The following is a 16,118-nucleotide window of genomic DNA, read 5'->3' as shown; positions in this document are numbered from 1 at the left end:
TTCCACCCACCCGAGAACACGCAGGCCTAAAAATGCTCTTCGTAGAGAACTGCGGCTCCAAATCTCCGGCCCCCCAAAGTTAGGCCTCGATTGTGGGGTCCTTGAGACCGGAGACCAGGGGCCTCCAGGGCTCCTCCAGAGTGAGGGCCGAATCTGTCAACGCCTCTCCAAACGCGCGCACGGCTCTCCGTTTCATACGTTCCAACCAGACACGTGTTTATCTCCAGTGAGATGGGGGGGGGGGGTTTGGTCCGCCAGTATCTCTAGGGACAATCTGACTCGGAAGTCGCACCTCATAGGGCTTTTCCTCTATGGTCCCGGATCTCAGCCGGAACTTGGCAGTGCGAAGTGGCTCACTTCCAAGAAGTTGAGCGGCCGAGTGCCAGATTTGCTGTTAACAGATAAGCTCCGTTTCACTTGATGGGCGATTGTCTTTCTATTGAAGTCTATGGAGTCGAAGGGTTTGAGAGAGTGTTTGGGGCGTCCCGCGTGGGGATTCCGTGGATTCGGGTTAACAGAATCTGTGGGGCCCGCGCGCGCCGCACTTTGACCCCCCCCTTTTCCCCTCCCTTGCACCATCGGCGCTTCCTTTCAATGGCTACCGCGGGATTCAAAGGGGGCGCGGGAAAAGCAGCGCCGGCGGAACGGAGGCTTCGCTTCGGGGCGCTGCCGAGGAGGCCGACGGGCAGGTTCGTTGAAGGCCTCATCGCCTTGGTAGAAGAGCCGCTCGGCCGCCCGCTCCAGGCGATGCAGAACCAGCCCTCCTCCCCTTGGGGGGTCAAGGCCATGCGAAGGGGGTGAGTCTGTTACGAAGTAGGCGAAAGAAGAGCCGTAGCCGTCAGGCGCCTTCCTGGGTCCTTTCTCTGGCAGGCCGGAGACGAACTAGACAACTTTAGGCAAATGGCGCCGCCTGCCGCTTATGGCTGGAAAAGGGCCAGCTGCCCACTGAACAGGTTCGCCCTGGATATTTGGAGCCGCGGCCTTCGGAGGAGGTGTTCTGACAGGGCAAAAATGGACTGCTTCCCTTGTTTTTATACTTCCTTGGCCTTGAGAAGGCCTTAGGGCAGATCCTTGCATTATTTTCTGTGAAAAAATGAGGTACTAATAATTAATTTAATTTAATTAATTTATTCGACTTCTGTGCCGCCCAATCCTGTAGGACTCAGGGTGGCTTACAACAATAAAAACAATACAATGATACAATAATAAAAAAGAAGTAGAACAACAACAATAAATAAAACCATGGAGGACCAACGATTTGGAAGCGCTACCTTAGCCTGCCCCTTTCGCCTCCCCTGCCTTAAAATCGGAATAACTTTGCAACTGTAGGGAGGGAATCCTCTGCAGGTGTCTTGAAAGATGGACGTTGGAATGTTCTCAAGGTCAAAAGACCAGTTTGAAGTTTAAACTGGGTGCTTCCCTGCTTTTTTTTCCCCAACATGTCTTGAGCTGTTTTCTGCAGAACCACTGCCAGTTTCCAGTTGGCAGCACAGACAAATCGAATAGTTTGTCTTCCTCTCCTTTTGCTAAAGAGCTTTGTGGGCACTTTGTTAAGAAATGCTACTTGCATGAAGTAATTAGGTCAAGTGCAGAGACTACCAAGTGTAAATCCGAATGAATTCCCCATCTCCAACTGAGATTTCTATTATTATGACAAATATCAGCAATTGCTTAAGGTGATCTATTTTGCAGCTTTTGGCTGTCACGTCACCCCCCCACAAACTTGTTCACGCATAATTAAACCAAAATTTAATTTAATGTTAAACAATTGTTCACACATTATTAAACCCCAATATAACATTATTTTGGAAAAGCAGAGGCCAAGAATAAATAAAATCTAGTGCAGAATATAATTATTTTTCCTAGCTCTATTAAGATTGCAATCTATATAAGCCTACCAAATACAACAGGAATTACCTTTGCATAAATAAGAATGGGAGAACCATAGGGTCATGGATTTAATGTAGTCTGGCTTTATTTCAACTTTTCCTGACATTCATTACATTGTATGAGTGCCTGCTATACATACACTAGCCCAGTGATGGCGAACCTTTTTTGGGCTTGAGTGCCAAAAAGGCACGCATGCCCACACTCATAATGCAATGCCTTCCCCCCTATGCGTGCATGCACAACCCACCCACCCCATGCTGCCCCCCACACATGTGCCAACCTCACTGAACCTCCAGTTGGGCCATTGGGTCTATTTTTTGCCATCCATAAGCTCCGGAGGCTTTCCTGAAGCTGGGAAGGGCAAAAATGGCCTCTCCCCGCCCTCCAAAATGCCAGAAATCAATTGGCCAGATTGCACATGTGCTCTGGAGCTGACATAGGGCAATGCCTTGTGTGCCTTCCAATATGGCTCCGCATGCCGCCGCCACGGCACTAGCCTATCCTTTTTCCATTGGTTCATTGGTTCAGAGGTATTTCCTTATCTCAAAGGACCAGGATGGATAAAAAAAGTGGAAGCAGAAGCTGGATTTCCCATTGAGTTTCATTGTGGGAGTCTGGCTAGGAGCACTGGAAATCTTCCCTTCTGCTGCTGCTGAAGATGGGTGTCAGGCCCAAGCCCAAAGAAAATACAGACAATATAATTGAGACCTATTTGTTTGCACCTAATAGCCAGAATGTTGCCAAACTAAATAGCAATAGCACTTAGACTTATCTACCGCTTCACAGTGCTTTACCACCCTCTCTAAGGCAGTTGACAGTCAGCATAATGCCCCCAACAATCTGGGTCCTCAGAAGGATGAAAGACTGAATCAACTTTGAGCTGGTGAGAATTGAACCCCTGGCAGTCAGTAGAATTAGTCTGCAATACTGCATTCTAACCAATGCACCACCACGACTCCATAACCATAAAGCTATGGTCTAACCTGCTAGATATACAGTGATCCCTCGGTTAGCGCGGGGGTTACGTTCCAAGACCTCCCGCGCTAACCGATTTCCGCGTTATACTGGATGCGGAAGTAAAAACACCATCTGCGCATGCGCGCCCTTTGTTCCATGGCCGCACATGCGCAGAAGGTGGAGCGACGCAAGTTCGGAGGCTGGCAATGCAATGGTGATTTTTCCGGGCTCCTCGCCGCTACCCACAGGGCAGCGCTGGCGGCAATGGCAATGGCAACCCTCCCTCCTTCCCTCCTTCCCTTCTCTCCCTCCCTCCTTCCCTCCTTCCTTCCTCTCACCGGCTTTCTTGGGGCAGCGCTGGCGGCAATGGCAATGGCAACCCTCCCTCCTTCCCTTCTCTCCCTCCCTCCTTCCTTCCTTCCCTTCTCTCCCTCCCTCCCTCCTTCCTTCCCTTCTCTCCTTCCCTCCCTCCGACCAACATCTGCATAAGAGCGTCCCCCTTTCAGCATGTCCAAAATGTCAATTTTCTCTTTAATTGTGAGTATCCTCCTGGTCTTTTTAGCGTCGCCGCCTCCACTCCGTGTGCAACGTTTAGGAGGCATCTTCCAACAAGTCTGAACAAGTTCCAACAGTTGCAAAGCTTTTTTTTGCGTTTGCAACGATTGGTCGAGATTTTGGCCAATCAGCAATCAGTATGACGTCATCGGGCGGGAAAAACCGTGGTGTAGGAAAAAAAACGCGGACTTATTTTTTAATTAATATTTTTTGAAAAACCGCGTTGCAGCGAGAACGCGCAAATCGAGGGATCACTGTATCCTGCAAGTTTCTGTGACATAGTTACCCTAAACACTTCTGCTTTTTCCCCTCCAGTTCAAGACTGCACAGTCTCTTAATCCAGACCTCCCTCTGACAGGAATCACTGTCCTATCCACTAATTCTACAGGTGTATATTCTGTCCCAGGGAAGAAGGGAGGTAATTGTGAGACCGGCTGGGAAACTGTTAGGGAAAACATAACTATAGCAGCAGCCAGCAGCACTAAAAACCAGAAGTGAAATAGAGCAAGTTCAGAAATTTTGAGTAGTTTGGAGAACCAGTAGTGGAAATTTTTACTAGTTTGGAGAACCGCCAAAATCACTTCTGGCTGGCCCCAGGAGTGGGGAGGGAATGGGGATTTTGCAGTATCCTTCCCCTTGAGTGAGCTGGGAATATAGATTTTACAGTGTCCCTTCCCTGCCACATCCACCAAGCCACACCCACAGAATGGATAGTAATAGCCAGTAAAAATAAATAAATTTCACCACTGGCTAAAACAGGCACAACTTCCCCAAATTTCATTTCTTCAGGAGTCTAAACACATTTGGTAAGTTAGTCAATTTGAGAACGCTTGATTCAAAAATTGCTCTTCTATGATGCACCATTTCATCCAGTTAAAATCATGATACAGTATTATGAACTGCATAGACTAGAGTCACTGAAAGTGAATGGGCAGCCATATAAATTCTCCAAATAAAATAAAATAAATGTCATCTATACAATGATACCTTGTCTTACAAATTTAATTGGTTCCAGGACAAAGTTCTTAAGGTGAAAAGTTTGTAAGACGAAACTGTTTCCCATAGGAATCAATGGAAAAGCGATTAATGCGTGCAAGCCCAAAATTCACCCCTTTTGCCAGCCGAAGCGCCTGTTTTTGCGCTGCTGCGATTCCCCTGAGGCTCCCCTCCATGGGAAACCCCACCTCTGGACTTCTGTGTTTTTGTGATACTGCAGGGGAATCCCAGCATCGCAAAAACGAGCGCTTCACTGGCAACGGAAGTCCGGAGGTGGGGTTTCCCAGCGAAGGGAGCACAGTGAAATTGCAGCATCGCAAAAACACCGAAGTCCTCGAAACCCCACCTCTGGACCTCTGTGTTTTTGCAATGCTGTGATTTCACTGAGGCTTCCCTCGCTGGGAAACCCCACCTCCGGACTTCCATTGCCAGCGAAGCGCCCGTTTTTGCGCTGCTGGGATTCCCTGCAGCATCACAAAAACACGGAAGTCCGGAGGTGGGGTTTCCCATGGAGGGGAGCCTCAGGGAAATCCCAGCAGCACAAAAACGGGTGCTTCGCTGGCAACGCAAGTCCGGAGGCGGGGCATCCCAGTGGCGGCGGTGGGTTTGTAAGGTGAAAACAGTTTGTAAAAAGAGGCAAAAAAAATCTTAAACCCTGGGTTTGTATCTTGAAAAGTTTGTATGATGAGGCGTTTGTAAGACGAGCTATCACTGTATTTTTATTAGTATATAGCCATATGCACACCCGTGCACATACATACACTGCTAAAAAAAATTAAGGGAACATTTAAACAACACAATATAACCCCAAGTAAATCAAACTTCTGTAAAATCAACTTAAGAAGCAACACTGTGACAATCAATTTCACATGCTGTTGTGCACATTCAACTTTGCATAGAACAAAGTATTCAATGAGAATATTTGATTCATTCAGATCTAGGATGTATTATTTGAGTGTTCCATTTTTTTTTAGCAGTATATATCCACAGCAATCCATTGAGCATCTGTCTTTCAAAATGAGAAGAGGCATATTTGATATAGCCACTGCTGGCATATTGTGATAGCATATGAAAAGAAATTTCTGAGCAACATGAAATATTTCCACTTTGAACATGTTTAATGATTGTAATTTAAATATTTTTACATAGGAATTAGAATTGGCATACCTCCAAGGCTGTGATTCCAAGTAACAAACTCTTAACCCAAATTCTGAATCTATTTTACCTTTCTAGAGCAGCCTATATTTGTTGCAGCTTAATTCTGACAAAATATTATTTGGCTTGGTCACATACATTTCAACATGCATTTATTAGTTCTAAATACATATAATTATGTTTAGAGTCAGGTGTTAATTAATTCATACTACATAAGAGCAATTGAACTTATCACCAAAACCTGAAATGTGCCGATATATCATGCAGGGAAAAAAAAAGAGATTTCTTTATTTAAATCTGGCAACTTCTTTTCCTATACTTGCAGCATCAAATGCACCTGATTTGTCAGGAACATACGGGGGAAGGTGAGTCTCTTGTAACTCTATTATATATTGGTATCTTTAAAACATTAACACTTATGCTGCAGGTTCTAATATCATTCAATATGATTTCATTTTCCAGTCTAATTGAAGACTTGTGATCTTTTTTCATATTTTTTCCTGACACCCCATTTACAAGTATTAACAGCCTCTTCAGCTCCACATTTATAATTTCATTTGCAGCTCATAGCAAGTACAAAAGTTGGCAGTTTATAGCAACATGAATATCCAAATAAATCAATGTCAGAAACTTTCTACACATTGATAAAAAATGGACATGTTATGAAATGAACCCATAAAGTTATGGACACTGCTCTAGTGTCAATAATTTAATTATTACTAGGAACTATTTTTATTATTTTTTAATCTGGTGCATTATTAAAAATATTGAAAGCATAGCTTTAAACCGTCACAAGTACATTTAGGGTATAATTTGAACTCCATGGACTTAATTCTAAATAACATATATTAAAAAGTCAGGCTGATTTAAGAATATTCAAGGTCTAAATTTTAGTGCTGAAAACTTCATTTGTGTATCTTCTCAAGGTTTTATTAATTGTTTTAGAAATTACTCAAGAAGTTCTAACAATATACCCAGAAAGGTAAACTTAAATAAAACAAAATAGCTTAAAATTTGACTATAGAGCTTTAAAACTGAATCAGATTGAAATAGTCACATAATTTGTATTAGAATACATTATCTAAGCCATCAAAAGGACATTGCAGGAGAAGGAATGGTAGCGCTTGGGGGCAGAGTCAAAAGAGGAATCAGCCTAGAGTCTGTATGCTGCCACAAGCAGAGTAAATCTAATCCCTCTTAAATTCCTTAATCCTTATTTATTGCCAAAATAATGCTACTAGTTGTCTAGATTCCTGTGCATAGGAAAGAGCAATAAAACAATTTAATTGGAACTTAATATGTGGTCCTAGTCTTTCATGTCTGACTGATATGGTGTTAGCCCATCCCAGAATATTTCTAAAGTGGGATATCACCACAGAGAACAAAATTCTTTTGTAGATGAAATGTGTTTTTTTTTCCTTGTGGAAGGGGTGTCCTCTGATAATCTTAAAACACAAAGAGATGAATACTTTATAAAAGAAAGTATTCCTTCCGTTAATTGGATTTGAAACCAGTTCGAACTGAAGCATCTTATATAAGCATCTTATACTCAATAGCAAATATATAAGTCATCTTTCTAAGAAATGAGTATAGAATTGCAATCTTAAACGCCCTGCTTAGAAGTTTTTCAACCCACAGTTTTTAAAATATACATTACTGAAAGGGGTTGTCCATTAGGTAATTCAAATAATCTCTCACTTCTGTATGCAGCTCTTTATTTATTTTTATTTCTCTTTGTTATCTTTTAAATACCTGGAGCTCATATACAAAATCATATTTATGAATCTATTTTTCAAAGAGAATATGGGGGATAAAATGATAAATTTATTATTTATCAAAGAGGTTTTTTTTTCATTTAGTAAGGACAAGTACATTTGATATGGTGAAATAGGATTTTCTGAAAAACTTGTATTACATAAGTCTCAAGGTTCTTGAGGTAAAGTTAAGGCAACAACACAGTGAAACATAAATTCTTCCTGCTTCATAAAACTATTTAGCTTTGCTCTTTTTCTTAGTTGTAACTCTATTCTGCTTTACTAATTGGGGAGAAGGGTCTGAAAATTACTTATAACCACACTGTGAGAGAATCTTATGTGGACTGTAAAAAAAGGATGACCACTAGATAACCTAAAAGTAAGATTTTCCATATCTCTCTGCTATCATCTCATAGTTGTCCAGATTTTTGTTGCCCATGTTTAGTAGCTTTCACTTCCATTGTTACACATAATTAGTGAAAAAATGTACTTTATATTAATGTTACAGGAATGTCTACAGTGAAGTGGCAATTATTTTGTTACCAGCTTATGGGCTGAAGCAGCATTCCCAGGGACTTCAGTTAATTCTTGAATCTATATTGCTAGAATGCTTATGTTTCAATTAATTGGCCAGGGAAAAGTTGAGAAGATATATAAATAAAAGGTGGGGAATAAAAAAATAGATTAATTTACATAAGCAATTATATAAATTAGACAATGTACCGTTGATATCATACATATAATATTCTTGTGAGAACTACTTGTTGAAATGGGCACCTTTATGAACTGATGAAATAAATAAATATTATTTACATATTGATAAAATCTTATCGCCTAAGGCCATGCTGTTTACAATTTTCCTCTATACAGAAATAGAACAGGGAATAATAGGGTTGGAAGGGACCTTGGAGGTCTTCTAGTGCAGTGTTTCCCAACCTTGGCAACTTGAAGATATTTGGACTTCAACACCCAGAATTCTGGGAGTTGAAGTCCAGATATCTTCAAGTCCAGATATCTTCAAATTGCCAAGGTTGGGAAACACTGTTCTAGTGTAACCTTCAGAAGCAGGAGATCCTATGCAAGTGATGGCGAACCTTTTTTTCCTCGGGTGTCGAAAGAGCATGGGCGTGCATTATTGTGCATTTGTGAGTGCCCACACCCATAATTCAATGCCTGGGGAGGATGAAAACAGCTTCCCCCACCCCCCAGAGGCACTCTGGAGGCTAGAAATGGCCTGTTTTGTGTTTTACTCTCCCCAGGCTCCAAAGGCTTCCCTGGAGCCGGGGAAGGGTAAAAACCTGGGGGGGGGGGGGTTTCCAGAGGGTCTCTGGAAGCCAAAAACACCCTCCCAGAGCCTTTGTGCAAACCAAAAATTAGCTGGCCAGCACAAACATGCTTGTTGGAACTGAGCTAGGGCAATGGCTCATTTGCCAGCAGATATGGCTCTGCATGCCACCTGTGGCACCCATCCCATAGGTTTGCCATCACTGCCCTATGCCACTGGCAGTTGAGTCAAGGCCATCATATATTTTTGTCTTTACATATTTTCTAGTTTAAGTGCTCCAAATAAAATAAATGAATCGGAATCAAAATGAGTGCAATTCTTGTCCCAAATTTGCAGGGAGTAAAGTGGGGCTGCCACACAGAGGAGGAGGTCAGACTGTTTTCCAAGGCACAAAAGGGCCAGACTAGGAATAATGGATGGAAACTGACCAAAGTGATATTCAACCTGGAAATAAGTAGAAACTTTAGGACAGTGAGAGCGATCAATCGGTGGAACAGCTTGCCTACAGAGGTTGTGAGAGCTCCAGCACTTGAGAGTTTCACAAGGAGATTGGACAGCCATTTTGTCTGAAATGGTGTAGGGACTCTTGCTCCAGAGGAGGGCGGTTTGGACTACATGACCTACAAGGTCCCTTCCAACTCTAGTAATCTATCTATCTATCTATCTATCTATCTATCTATCTATCTATCTATCTATCTATCTATCTATCTATCTACCCTGCCTACCTACCTACCTACCTACCTATCTATCTATCTATCTATCTAAAGAATAACAACTTTAAAAAATGAATATGACTTTTCTATACTTTTTGTAAGACATTACATTTCAGTGTAATGGTTGATCAACAAGACAAAGTTATATAACGCAATTAATATGTATTAATTGTATACATATTCTACAAATTTATAATTGTTTTATAATAAAGTTTTAATAGAATATGTTTATTTTAGTTTTATGGATTTGATTAACATAATCCTATACATCTAGAGAAGGGATGTGGTGGCTCAGTGGCTAAAACACTGAACTTGTTGATCAGAAGGGACAGTACTTCAGAGGTTCGAATCCCTAGTGCCATGTAATGGAGTGAACTCCCGTCTCAGTTTCTGCCAACCTAGCAGTTTGAAAGCACATTAAAAAATGCAAGTAGAAAAATAGGGACCACTTTGGGGGGAAGAAAACAGCACTCCGTGCACCTCCAGCATTTAGTCATGCTGGCCACATGACCTTCATGTCTTAGGACAGCACTGTCTCTTCGGCTTGGAAACGGAGATGAGCACCACTCCTAGACCCGGAAACACCTAGCACACATGTGAAGGGGAACCTTTGCCTTTATCCATCTAGAATACATTTAGAATAAAGTGGTGATTAGAATTGCATATAACTGAGATAAATATCTTACAACAAAAAGCTTATCAAAATAATAACATTTAATGCATATCAACATGTGATGCCGTTAGGATGTTCATGATTGGAAAATAGCATTTAATGGATTAATTTATCTGTAGTTTAGCTTTACTGATTATACACGTTTAATGATGTCCTGGAAGTCTCTCACAAATAGCAGTTCCAAGTGATCAAACAATTTTAGGGTTAAGAGCAGTGGTGGGTTGCTACTGGTGTGGTAGGTGACTGCACACCAGTAGCAGCGGCCAGATTGTGCAATTTGTACACGACCACTCTGGTACCAGTCCTTCAGGCGCTGCCATCTTTTTTCTTTAATTTTTGGTCTTTTTTTCCCCAGTGCATGCGCAGGAGCAAAATCTCATGAGGGGGCATGTGCAAGAGAGAGATTTCGGTGACTTTTTGCTTCCGTGAATGCGCAGAAGCAAAAAAATCACCGAAATCTACCTTACGCGTGTCTCCCCTCACGAGATTTTGGCATATTTTTGCTTCCTGTGCATGCACAGAAGCAAAATCATGCTGGGGATGCACACATGCACACGAGAATCCCCATGCTGTGCACTCAGCACACTGGTAGCAGCAGGTAAGAGGAATCTGCCCCTGGTTAAGAGGGTAAAAAAGGAGGCAAGCTTTTGAGTTAACTGGACCTCTTTTATCAGGCAAAATGGCAAACAAGGGGGAGAGGAGAGAATTTCTGATATGGAGTTTTCATTTCATTTTAAAATCCCTTATAGAAACAAGTTAAAGAAATGCAAATTAGCCTTTCTCAAGAGTAAAGATATTTTCCAGCTTGCAAAAAAACCACCACCCGATTCTAAACCCTAGATTTAAAGGCTAGATTACTAGGGAAGTGCTCTTACATCAATATTTTCTAATTTTATAGCGTAGCAACCTGAGATATTTCCAGCCAGATTGACCCACTTTGATATATTAAACTGTGAAAATGCCCTTTTAAAAGCTGCTTTCTGGCCCTTTCTTATTCACAACCCTTTTCCCTTAGGGACGACTCCACCTCTTGCATATGCACAAAAACTGAACTATTAGCAGGATGAATGCTTCACACTCTTGGTGTTTCCTCTCTCCCCAACACCCTTTCACTTTCCTAGGTTGCTCATTGTGCTATACTAATCTGAGAAAGGATGGGTGCTCTCTCTCTCTCTCTCTCTCTCTTTCTCTCTCTCTCCCTCTCTTCACACATACAGTCTCAAGCTGCTTAATGTTTAGTTTATTCAGGGTCATGCTTGCCTGATTCATTAAATGCATTCTAGGGAGACAAAAAAGATATTAAATGGAAATAGAGAAGGATCAGATTTGTGACAGATGGGTAGATGTATTTGTATTTAATTTGGGAAGCAGGCTAAAAAAGAAAGTACAAGCGTATTACAGCAAAGAATGATAATCAGAAGATTCTGACTAGGGGCAGTGAACAGTCAGTGACCAGAAAGGTTTTCTCTCCTTTAGCAAAGGTGATTAATATTTCAACAGGAAATATTATTTTATTCTTTCACTGGAATACAACTGCTAGAAGACATCCTCTTCCCTCAGCAAGAATGTTATTTTAGAAGGTGAAATTTGCCTCTTCTACCTTTAATACCTTTTTTAAATTTCATTGCTTTGGATGGTTGAAAAATGGATTCCATTTTCTTGTCACAATAAGCTGTCTTTGACTTAAACCATGGTCTGGAGGGTTCACATTTTAGTGTGAACTATAAACCGTGATCTCCAACCATAATGACTAGATTCGTAACATCCTAAACTCAAGCCAAATCACATGTGGTTTAGCATAATGGGTGAAACCCATAAAGAAGTAGATTAGAGGCCCATTATGATTATATATTCCCCCAAAGCAGAAAGATAATAATGATCACTATCACTCGAGCTCAGGAACCCAAACAAAATAAAATCATTTAATATCTTTTTAATATCCACACATTTTAAAGGCTACCTGTAATAAAACGTAATGACTGAGAAATGTTTGGTTGAAGTGGTATGGGTTTTGTTTATTTTTGTTGAAGGTTAACCATTTAAGGTTAAAACTATATTGTAAAAATTAAATATCCCTAAGTCTCACAAAGCATGTTTAGGGGGAAACAGTAAGAATTTTGGGTCTACCACCTCTGTATCTTTGAAAATACCCCCTATAGGCCTTGGTGTCGGGAGTGGGGAAATGGATAGCCCCTGGACAAGAAAAAAATGTCTAGCTCTTTTCTAGGATCATAATTCAACAAAATGGCTGAGGTCCAGGGTGTTTAATCAATCAATCAATCAATCAATCAGAATAAAGCTGGAAGAGACCTTGGAGATCTTCTAGTCCAGCCCCTTGCTCAAGCAGGAGACTCTGTACCATTTCAGATAAGTGACTGGCTAGACCACTGATGGTGGACCTATGGCACGGGTGCCATAGGTGGCATGCAGAGCCACATCTGGTGGCTCGCGAGCCATTGTCCTAGCTCAACTCCAGCCAGGGGTGGGCTACTGCCCGGACAAGGGGGGGGGGGACACAGTGGGGCAGCGAAAATAGAGCTCCACCCCAGAGCACCCAATTTGCACTGAAAGATGTTGAAAGAAAATGCAGGGCGTCTTCCATAAGCCATGCCCACAGTGTGGTAATAAAAATTTTGGTAGCCCTTCACTGACTCCAACGTACATATATGTGCTGGCTAGCTGATTTTTGGCTCTCACAGAGGCTCTGGGAGGTCATTTCTGGCTTCCAGAGAGCCTCTGGGGGGTGAGAAGGGCATTTTTATCCTCCCCTGGCTCCAGGGAAGCCTTTGGAGCCTACGGAGGGCAAAACATGAGCCTACTGGGCCCACAAAAAGTTGGGAAACAGGCCATTTCTGGCTTCCAGGGGGCCTCTAGTGCAGGCATTGAATTCCCCAGGCATTGAATTGTGGGTGTGGGTACTCGTGCATGTGCGATAGCACACTCTCTTTCGGCACCTGAGGAAAAAAAGGTTCACCATCACTGGTCCAGACTCTTCTTAAAAACCTCCAGTGATGGAGCGCCCACAATGTCTGAAGGCAAGCTATTCCACTGGTTAATTGTCCTCACTGTTAGGAATTTTCTCCTTAATTTCAGGCTGCTTCTCTCTTTGATTAATTTCCATCCATTGTTTCCTGTCCTGCTCTCTGGTGCTTTGGAGAATTTGACCCCCTCTTCTTTGTGGCAATCCCTCAAATACTGGAATACTGCTATCACGTCCCCCATACTAGTCCTTCTTTTCTCCTGACTAGCCAAACCCAAATCCTGCAAGCTTCTTTTAATCTCCAGGCCTTTAATCATCTTAGTTGCTTTTTTCTGCCCTTTTTCCAAAGTCTCAACATCTTTTTTGTAACTGATGACCAAAACTGGATGCAGTATTCCAGGTGTGGCCCTACTAATACAGCAGGACTAATACTTCGTGTGATTTTGATTCTATGCCTGTGTTTATACAACCCGACTTATATAAGTATTGTTTTTAAAGTCCAGATATAAATATTGTATAGGTTAAAAACATAGCCTTGGAACAAGAGTAAAGATTGTTGTTATTATAGGGTAGAGTGGCAGTTTAAGCAACTAATTATAAGTAGTCCTTGAATTAAAACACTACTGAACCCAAAATTTCCACTGCTAAACAAGACCTTTACTAAATGACTTTTGCCCCAGTTTATTACTGAATCACTGCGGTTGTTAAGTTAGCAGCTTAATAGAGGCCTTGTTGTGGATTAGAGGCAGTATTGGGTTCAAATGCAAATGGCATTTCCTCTCTGAAGAAGTCTGGTTCTTCTAATTTCTCAGTGAAAAAGATAAAAGTAGTCAATTCTAGATACAGTGATACATTGTCTTAAGAACTTAATTGGTTCCGGGAGGAGGTTTGTAAGGTGAAAAGTTCGTAAGACGAAACAATGTTTCCCATAGGAAACAACGTAAAAGCAATTAATACGTGCAAGCAAAAAAGAAAAATCGCAAAAACGGCACTCCGCCCGGCTGTCACCTTTTGAAACAGCCAGGCGCTTCTCGGCGTTCTCCCGAACGCCGAACCCAAAAAATTCAGCAAAAGTTCGGGTTCAGGTTCAGGAGAACGCCGAGAAGCACCGCCGCCCGGCTGTCACCTTCGCAGAAGAGCCGCGGAGCTGTCGGCCGTTTGGGAGGTTCAAGAGGGAATTCCAGGCGCGGAGCTTTGACATCACAGAGACGTCCTTCCTGGAATCCACGTTTCAGCTGGCCAGGAAGGTCGTCTCCGTGACATCAAAGCTCGGCCCCCAGAATTCCCTATTGGGATTCCCTACCTCTGTTTGAGCCTCTCAACCGGCCGACAGCTCCACGGTTCTTCTGAGAACACCGAGAAGCTCCCCGGCTGTTTCGGAAGGTGACAGCTGGGCAGCGGCGCTTCTCGGCAGTCGCCCGAACCCGAACTTTTGCCGAAGCTCCGGGTTCGGCGTTCGCGGCAGCAGGTTGGTTAGGTGAAAAAAGTTCGTAAGAAGAGGCAAAGAAATTCGGAACACGAGGTTCGTATCTCGAAATGTTCGTAAGACGAAGGGTTTGTATCACGAGGTACTACTGTATTTCCTAAATTCAGAACAGAACAGAATAACAGAGTTGGAAGGTCATCTAGTCATCTTGTAGGTCATCTAGTCAATCTGCCGCCTCAAGTAGGAGAACCTACACTATTTCTGAAAGATGGCATTCCTCATACATGAAGACATGTAATCTGAAACCTAAAGTGTGGCAAAATGGAGTTTTGCAAAATGTCTTGGAAGGCACAAGTTGGAAAAAGATGCTCCAGAAAATTAAACTGATTAAAATCTGCTAACAGCAGAAATACCGGTAAGTAGGAAAGGCCATAGGTTCAAGATTTGGCACCTGTGGTGCATTGAATGTTTCTGTAACAAAACATGCCAGGTTTCCTTCCAGATGCTTGCTAGGTGTGGTTGGGGTTGATGAATGTCAACATGAGAGAAAAAATAATTGGGGCATGAAAATTTAAATAACTATTCCACCCGTGGGATCTACAAGCAAAGAATTATTATTATAGGACTACCAGACACCTCTAAACCAAGAGATGCTTTGTTTCTTAAACAAATTATCAGTTCAAGCAAGAGAATTTTATAGCCTTTTATGTCCTAGACAGCTAATGGTCAGATGAGGCCAAAGAACACATTATTCCAGGAAGATATTCTAAGTATGCTTGCAGTAGCCCACTTCACAAACGAAATAACCAGAGGTTATCCAGCATCCTCTTAAAAACTGCAACATTCACAACTTCTAGAGGCAAATTGCTCCACTGATTAATTGTTCTGTCTAGGTTGCCTCTCTTCCTGATTAGTTTCCACCCATTGCTTCTTGTTTTACCCTCAGGAGCTTTGGGGAATAGTTTGACTCCCTCTTCTTTGTGGCGGCTCCTAAGATATTGGAACACTGCTGTTATGTATGTAATGATATTACATCTCCAATTGGCTATGCTGTAGCGCAATAGCCTCCCCCTCTCTTCCAGCCATTGGTGATTACTCTGTTCAGCCATTTTATGTTAGTCTGCTGGCTTGATGTGTTCTCAGCTGATCGGCAGATTTTTTTCTACACACACACACACACACACACACACACACACACACACACTCTTCCAGTTCAGGGGTAGGGAATTAGTTTTCCCAAGAGGCCAGATGAGAAACTGGGACTGTTGTGGAGGGCCAAACCAACAGGGTTGTGAAGGTGTGTAGGAAGACACACATATAAATTGGGGGGGGGAAATAGCAGTCACCTTCAAAATAAAAGCAAAGCAGTTGTATTGCGTGCAAGGCATATGCCTGTTTATATTTGATTTGTAATGTTTGTTTGATCTTGTTGCAGGCCGGACAGGGACACCCAAAGGACCAGATATGGTCTTCAGTTCTGTTCCAGTTGAGTCAACAATGTCCCAAAAGGATCATTAAATTTGAATAAAAAATTCTATAAGATGATGTATCTTTGGTACTTAACACCAGACAAGTTATCCAGAATGTATAAAGGTATTTCAAATGAATGTTGGAAATGTAAATGTAAAGAAGAGACCTTTTACCATTTGTGGTGGACATGTGATAAAGCAAAGAAATATTGGAAAAGGATTCCTACCAGGGGTGAAATGCTACTGTTTTGGCCTGCTTCGGGTG

General features: G+C 42.2%; 1 long non-coding RNA gene across 1 annotated transcript; it reads left to right on the top strand.

The window, feature by feature from the left end:
* Positions 1–541: 541 nt before the first annotated feature.
* Positions 542–15,879, top strand: LOC139159579 (uncharacterized). The gene is made up of 3 exons (XR_011557811.1): positions 542–797; positions 5,879–5,918; positions 15,820–15,879. It is a non-coding gene; the product is annotated as an uncharacterized lncRNA (long non-coding RNA).
* Positions 15,880–16,118: the final 239 nt, after the last annotated feature.

Source organism: Erythrolamprus reginae, chromosome 1 (assembly GCF_031021105.1).
Source record: "Erythrolamprus reginae isolate rEryReg1 chromosome 1, rEryReg1.hap1, whole genome shotgun sequence".
Taxonomy (NCBI): domain Eukaryota; kingdom Metazoa; phylum Chordata; class Lepidosauria; order Squamata; family Dipsadidae; genus Erythrolamprus; species Erythrolamprus reginae.
Note: the sequence above shows the minus strand (reverse complement) of the source record. Positions and strands in the feature narration are given on the sequence as shown.